This window comes from Giraffa tippelskirchi, chromosome 9, assembly GCF_054371585.1.
Source record: "Giraffa tippelskirchi isolate mGirTip1 chromosome 9, T2T-mGirTip1v1.2.pri, whole genome shotgun sequence".
Taxonomy (NCBI): Eukaryota; Metazoa; Chordata; class Mammalia; order Artiodactyla; family Giraffidae; genus Giraffa; species Giraffa tippelskirchi.
Genome location: NC_137283.1, coordinates 73,882,080 through 73,889,215, shown reverse-complemented (window position 1 = coordinate 73,889,215; position 7,136 = coordinate 73,882,080).

The following is a 7,136-nucleotide window of genomic DNA, read 5'->3' as shown; positions in this document are numbered from 1 at the left end:
AAAAGTGAAAGTGAAGTCGCTCAGTCGTGTCCGACTCTTAGCGACCCCATGGACTGCAGCCTACCAGGCTCCTCCATCCATGGCAGTTTCCAGGCAAGAGTACTGGAGTGGGTTGCCATCACCTTCGAGTTCCTCTTCACTTTCTGCCATAAGGGTGGTGTCATCTGCATATCTAGTTATTGATATTTCTCCCGGCAATCTTGATTCCAGCTTGTGTTTCTTCCAGCCCAGCGTTTCTCATGATGTACTCTGCATAGAAGTTAAATAAGCAGGGTGACAATATACAGCCTTGACATACTCCTTTCCCTATTTGGAACCAGTCTGTTGTTCCATGTCCAGTTCTAACTGTTGCTTCCTGACCTGCATACAGGTTTCTCAAGAGACAGGTCAGATGGTCTGGTATTCCCATCTCTTTAAGAATTTTCCACAGTTTATTGTGATCCACACAGTCAAAGGCCTTGGCATAGTCAATAAAGCAGAAATAGATGTTTTTCTGGAACTCTCTTGCTTTTTTGATGATTCAGCAGATGTTGGCAATTTGATCTCTTGTTCCTCTGCCTTTTCTAAAACCAGCTTGAACATCTGGAAGTTCATGGTTCACGTATTGCTGAAGCCTGGCTTGGAGAATTTTGAGCACTACCATCACAATATTGTAAAGTAATTATCTTCCAGTTAAAAATAAATAATTTTTTTTTTAAAAAAGACAAGACCCCAGGTTCCATCACCTGCTGAAATGATGCCTAGCTCATGCCCCAGGCAAGATGCTCCCACAAGTAACCAGTGGTAGCTTCCTTACCTCACTAGTGCTGCCACCTGAGCTGCCCTAGTAAGGAACTCCCTCCCCTCGGCACATACTGGCTACAGAATTGCTTGTTTCTAGGGTGGGGTAGGATGGACAACCTATAGGCAACTGGATAATTGGGTTCAGCCTGCTCTAGCTTTTTATTCCTTTTAATGAGCTTTCTAGGGAAGGAGGGGACTTGTGTCGTGCATATGCAATTTTCGTTAATGCTATTTGGAATAGGCTTTCAGTCTGTAAATCCAATATGTTGCCATAGAAACAGGTTTCCATCTGAAATGCACCCAGTCAATTCTGAAATTATCATTCAGAGCACTGTTATAAACTGGAACAAATCCAACAGGTACCCAGACCATCAGCACTTAGGCAACAAGCTGTGCTTTCTCATTTTCAAGTCAAAAAACCAAGAAAGAAAAGCCCAACCTAGATATCCATAAAAATACCAAAAATAGTCAAAGTGAGAACATTTCTTCTTGATTATTTTATTCTTGAAATAATATTAAAATAAAGCTATACACGCCATCCAGAGAAGACAAGGTGTATTTTAAATAACTAAGCAGAATGCTACTGGGGGGGCAGGGGATGGTTCATTTAAACAGCATTATTCTTAGCAAAGAAAACTGTATATTTATTTATTGGGAGAATTCCAATCTTTGGAGTGACCTTTTTAAGACTGATTGATTTGTCTTGGTTGTGGTGGGTCTTCATTGGTGCATGGGGGCTTTTCTCTAGTTGCTGCAAGCAGGAGCTACTCCCCAGCTACAGCGCGCAGGCTTCGCATCGTGGCGGTTTCTCTCGTTGAGGAGCACGGGCTTCAGGAGTTGCTGCACGTAGCCCTAGAGCTCTGGCTCAGGAGGTGTGGTGCACGGGCCTAGTTGTTCCCTGGTGTGTGTGATCTTCTCGAACCAGAGGTCGAACCGTTGTCCCCTGCGTTGCTAGGGGAATTCTTAACCACTGGACCAACATGGAAGCCCAGAGTGAATCCTTAATACTCCCTTGCACCTCTCTTCTCCTTGAAAATAGTTAAACCACTTAACATTCTGAAATGGAAGCTTATTAGGAGTTACATAGCCCCTGGAAGAGGAGTCACAGATTTGAAAAAAGGACGCAAAATTTCCAGAATTTAGGGACACAACCAGAAATTTCTCCCATATGGAATTTATGATAAAAAGAATAAAAATAAAGTTAATTAAATAATCCATCAGTTAAATTAATCCATCTCAAATGATGATAAGCTCATGTGTTGGCAATAAAACTTAGAAAGAAAGAAAGAGAAGTCGCTCAGTCGTGTCCGACTCTTTTCGACCCCATGGAATGTAGCCTACCAGGCTCCTCCGTCCATGGGATTTTCCAGGCCAGAATACTGGAGTGGGGTGTCATTGCCTTCTCCAGGGGATCTTCCCGACCCAGGGATTGAACCCAGGTTTCCTGTATTGCAGGCAGACGCTCTACCATCTGAGTCTCTTTCTAGAGTTCACACTATTTTACTAAAATTTCCTCAGGAAAACATTGTGTAGAGTCTATAGATCAGCACTGTTCTAGGGAACTTTGTGTGGTGATGGAAATAAACTAAGCAGTGCTGTCCAGGATGGTAGCTGAGGCCACATATGGCTATTGGGCACTTGTTTGTTGCTGTTGCTGTTGTTTAACTCTGGATTTTTTATGCATCTCAAATCAGTTAGGAGGGCAACCACAAACAGTGACAGTAAAACTCGCAAATGGTGGTTGAAACAAGTATGGAGCATATGTTTCTCACTCAGTAAGAATTCCAAACGCAGACAGCTCAGAGCTGAAGAAGTTATCACAAGAATCATCAATAGTTTCTACTATTTTCGTGCTGTATTGTCATTTGCTTGTGGATATTGTCCTCAAAATGGCTGTTGCACTCTAAGCATCATACCCACATTCCAAGAAGAAAAAAGAAAGGAAAGTGTAAATAACAAAACTCTTCTTATTTTCTTTTTGGGAAATAAGAAGACAGGCCTTTCTCAGATATCTACCTTCAACCTGTTGATCAGAATAAATCACATGACCATACCCAGCAGCAAGAGAAATTACTTTTCACTTTTCCAGGCTCCATAGTAGAGAAAACTAAGAAAGAAGGTGATTTAAATAGGTTTCACTGGGCCAGTAGCATCTAGCATCTGCCATGGGCACTTGAAGGGAGCTAGTGCCGCTACACAGTGGAACTTTTTTAAAATGTTAATGTTGAATTGTGATGTGAATCTAGTGGTAACCGTATGGACAGCACACCTTTATATCTTAATAGTAACAGTAAATACTCAGAGTTGAAGTCAAACTGACAAGGTTTAAACACCTGCCTTCACTATTTATTCTTGTTACTTTTTTCTACCCCGTTGTTGGGTTGATGTGAAGATTCTACGTGTTACATAAATACTATATAAATCTTAGCAATTGTGGTTTTTTAGTTTATTTTGATTGAAGTTTAGTTGATTTACAATGTTGTGCTAGTTTCAGGTGTACAGCAAAGTGATTCAGTTACACACACACAGATATTTTTTTTCAGATTGTTTTCCCTTATAAGTTATTATAAGATATTGTGTATAGTTCCCTGTGCTATACAATAGGTCCTTGTTGATTATCTATTTTATATATGGGTATGTGCTAAGTTTCTTCAGTCATATCCAACTCTTTGCTACCCAATGGACTGAAGTCCACCAGCCTCCTCTGTCCATGGGATTCTCTAGGCAAGAATACTGGAGGGGTTTGCCACGCCCTTCTCCAGGGGATCTTCCTGACCCAGGGATCGAACCTACGTCTTTTTAGGTCTCCTGCATTGGCAGGAGGGTTCTTTACTACTAGCACCACCTGGGAAGCCCTTTTATTTACAGTAGACTGTATATATTAATCCCAAAATCATTCTAAAAAATTGATACAAATGATCTTATTTATGAATAAAAATAGACTCACAGACGTAGAAAACAAACTATGGTCACCAAAGGGAAAAGCGGGGGAATAAATTCGGAGTTTGAGATGAACAACTGTTATTACTATACCCCAGTTCAACAATTTACTAGCCTTATAGTCAAGTTACCTAACCTCACAGTACATGAATAATTTCATTTGAAAAACAGGGTTAATAATACTCCTACATGGAGTTGTTCTGAGGATGAAATGAAATAATACATCAAACCGCTTTGCATATGCCCATGGAAGCATTCAATACATGTCAGATGTCATTATTCAATTATGATTGAAGTCATATTTGAAGAAGAGAAAATTCTGTAACTTGTAGAAAATACTGGAGAAAACAAGGTGAGGTTATAATGATTTACACCGGCTGAGCCAAAAATTGGGAGCTAAATCAGATTGGTTCATCACCAAAATGTGAGACTTTAAAGCCAGAATGATTCCACCAGGAGTCAAAAGATACAGGAGATACATCTTGACACAGTCTGCCAACTTTTCTTTTTCATATTTCAGCCTCATTAGCAAAGGAAAAATGTATATTGTATACATAATATGTATTATACATTTATATTATATATGTTCTGTACACATTCTATAGAATATGTGTGTTTTATATGTATATTATATATGAAAATATGTACTTCTCTCATCTTGGCTCATATAGTGTTACTCTTTCCTTATAATGTTATCAGTACCTGATAGCACAGGAAAGTTAGGTAGAACAAATATGTCACTGCAGAAAATCTCGTTTCAAGTAACTTCAAGATGTGTAGCACCCATCAATGACATCCCCAGCTCGAAAAACAACATATTTATAGCCACAACTTTACACATCTCAAAAGATTTCTTAATATGGTGTTCAAATAAACCAGTAACTCCCACACATATGTTAACTCTCTATTTATATCTTAACTACAGAACCAAATGATAAAACAGCTAAAATTTAGAGAAGTTTTTAACATATTTTTTTAAATGTTTCTTCAAATATTGCAAAAGTATGTGAAGTCTGGAAAAGCCGAATAGGAATTCTACAAGTTGTGGCTTAGGACAGTTTTATTTTATGAAAGGACCTGGTGTGCCCTTCTCATCATATTTCTGGCATCTCCACAGCAGACAAGGACAGTTCTTGTTTGTCCGGCAGTCTCCTTGGTAAAGCCTAAGTAGGTCAGAGCAAGAAGCAAAAAGCTTTTCTTTTTAAGAAATTAACAACTCAGAGCCCGCTTTATATTTAAAACGACTTTGACCATACAGTTGCCTGAAAGCAAACACGTGGCCAACCCCTTCCTCCCAGATGTGTGCTCACAGATCCTGAAGACACATAACACTTTCAGTGTTGAGACTGCAGATTTCCTGGCATATTTAGGACTCTGCTGATGACGTCTGTGAAATTGCCAGCATGATGGCAAAGGCATAGCAGCGTGTGGTTATGCTTGGCCATGGCTGCTCCCCTGGATGAGCAGTTAGTTGTAAGTCAGACTCCAGCTCTGGCAGAAAAGCTCACCTCATTTTGTGTAATATTCAAGTACAAACTGGAGTGAGAAGACGAAGGTATGAGTGTTGGACTTCAATTTAGATGCAGCAGGAAGATGCTGTGAGTTCGATCTTCCAAGTCTTGCCAGATTGTACTACAGTGTCTGGAGCTGACTGTCAGGAAGGCGAGGATCACCTCTGTGCTGAGTCCTTTCTCAAGGGTGAAAGTGAAAGCGAAAGTGCTTGTCACTCAGTCATGTTTGGCTCTTTGTCCGACTCTTTGCAACCCCATGGACCGTAGCCCACCAAGCTTCTCTGTCCATGGGATATCCCAGACAAGAATACTGGAGTGGGTTGCCATTTCCTCCTCCAGGGGATCTTCCCAACTCAGGGATCAAACCTGGGTCTCTTGCATTGCAGGTAGATTCTTTACCATCTGAGCTACCAGGGAAGCCTTCTCAGGGATGGTTCTTCTGTTGAGCTGAACTTTTAACTGACACCGGTGTCTGATGACAATGGTTCTGACAGTGACATTTAAGTGCTTTATTGTGCTAACATGTGTCATGCAGATGGTAATTGGGGTCTCTCCACTCCCTGAGTTCTTGATGAAAGTGCTCTGTTCTGCCCAGGCCCAAAGCCTTCCCCAGGATGTTGCTGATTTTCAGGTGACTATTTAACTTATATGCAGAGTACATCATGAGAAATGCCAGGCTGAATGAAACACAAGCTGGAATCAAGATGGCAGGGAGAAATATCAATAACCTCAGATATGCAGATGACATCACCTTTATGGCAGAAAGTGAAGAAGAACTGAAGAGTCTCTTGTTGAAAGTGAAAGAGAAAAATGAAAAAGTTGGCTTAAAACTCAACATTCAGAAAACTAAGATCATGGCATCCAGTCCTATCACTTCATGGCAAATAGATGGGGAAACAGTGGAAACAGTGACAGGCTTTATTTTGGGGGGCTCCAAAATCACTGCAGATGTTGACTGAAGCCATGAAGTTAAAACAGGCTTGCTCCTTGGAATAAAAGCTATGACCAACCGAGACAGCATATTAAAAAGCAGAGAAATAACTTTGCCAACAAAGATCCGCCTAGTCAAAGCTATGGTTTTTCCAGTGGTCATGTATGGATGTGAGAGTTGGATCATAAAGAAAGCTGAGCACCAAAAAATTGATGCTTTTGAACTGTGGTGTTGGAGAAGACTCTTGATCTCCTTGGAAAGCAAGGAGATCCAACCAGTCCATCCTAAAGGAAATCAGTTCTGAATATTCATTGGAAGGACTGATGCTAAAGCTGAAGTTCCAGTACTTCGGCCACCTGATGTGATTGGAAAAGACCCCGATGCTGGGAAAGATTGAGGGCAGGAGGAGAAGGGGACGACAGAGGATGAGATGGTTGGATGGCACAAGTGACTTGATGGACATGAGTTTGAGCAAGCTCCAGGAGTTGGTGATGGACAGGGAAGCCAGGTGTGCTGCAGTCCATAGGGTCACAAAGAGTCAGACACAACTGAGTGACTGAACTGAACTGAATATTCTCAGGACCTCTTCTGCCTTGGCTTCCCGCATCCACAGATGTATCTCTATTTCACTAGGTGTCAATTTATCAGAAAATACAAACCTTTCATCAGTTTCCATACCCACCCCCCAAAAGTACATTCACAGAGAACATTTACATGGTTAGTAGAAAGACTGAAGGTTTCCATGGCAGGGGTTGTGGCGGGGTGGGCACATTTGAGGAAAGGTCACCTGAAAATTAAAAGGCCATAAATTTCTGTAAGCAAAAAGACAGACTCTCTCCCACTGTCCAGCCCCGATCCACACTGTCCTAGGGGATCATTGCACAATGAAGAAAAGTTACTCCCACATAAGACTAAATGGTGTGCTGGAATGAGGTTCAAATACAATAAGTGTACACTGGTATTAAGAAAGA